Source organism: Apium graveolens, chromosome 1, assembly GCF_009905375.1.
Source record: "Apium graveolens cultivar Ventura chromosome 1, ASM990537v1, whole genome shotgun sequence".
NCBI classification, from domain to species: Eukaryota; Viridiplantae; Streptophyta; class Magnoliopsida; order Apiales; family Apiaceae; genus Apium; species Apium graveolens.
In genome coordinates this window covers 25,874,869-25,875,583 of record NC_133647.1, presented here as the reverse complement: position 1 = coordinate 25,875,583, position 715 = coordinate 25,874,869, and the positions used below count along the sequence as shown (strand labels likewise).

The 715-nt window shown below is 45.9% G+C and overlaps 1 non-coding gene across 1 annotated transcript; it reads left to right on the top strand.

Annotated features, from left to right (window-relative positions):
- The first annotated feature begins 326 nt into the window (after positions 1-326).
- On the top strand, positions 327-433 carry LOC141683687 (small nucleolar RNA R71). Its single transcript, XR_012560405.1, has one exon. It is a non-coding gene; the product is annotated as a small nucleolar RNA R71 (small nucleolar RNA).
- Positions 434-715: the final 282 nt, after the last annotated feature.

Below are 715 nucleotides of genomic sequence, written 5' to 3'. Positions count from 1 at the left end.
CCGTAGCATGAAAACCTGCACAAAGCTCACAAACCATAGCTATTTGATTAACTCCATACGTAGCCAAAGAATCAACCTTCATTGATAGCGCTTGGAGCTGGGCTGCAATAGCGGTAGCTGTATCAACTTCCAGAATACCTGCTACCTTGCCTGATGTCATCCTCTGAGTTGGGTTTTGATGCTCATTTGCAGCCATCGTCTCGATAAGATTATACGCCTCAGTATAGCTTTTAGCCCATAAGGCGCCTCCAGCTGCTGCATCGAGCATGGGCCGAGATTGGGCCCCCAAACCATTATAAAAACCAGTGATTACCATCCAATCCGGCATTCCATGATGTGGACATTTTTCCAACATTTCCTTGTAGCGTTCCCAAGCCTCGCACATAGATTCTTTAGGTTGCTGCGCAAACTGAGTAAGAGCACTCCTCATAGCAGCAGTCTTTGCCATTGGATAAAACTTCACCAGAAACTTTTGCGCAATATCTTGCCACGTAGTGATGGACCCAGCTGGTTCAGAATGTAACCAGTCTTTAGCCTTATCCCTCAGTGAGAATGGGAAAAGCCTCAACTTGATAGCCTCATCAGTCACACCATTATACTTAAAAGTGCTGCAGATCTCGACAAAATTCCTTATGTGCATGTTGGGGTCTTCAGTTGCCGCTCCTCCAAAAGAAACAGAATTCTGCACCATCTGAATAGTGCCCGGCTTGATTTC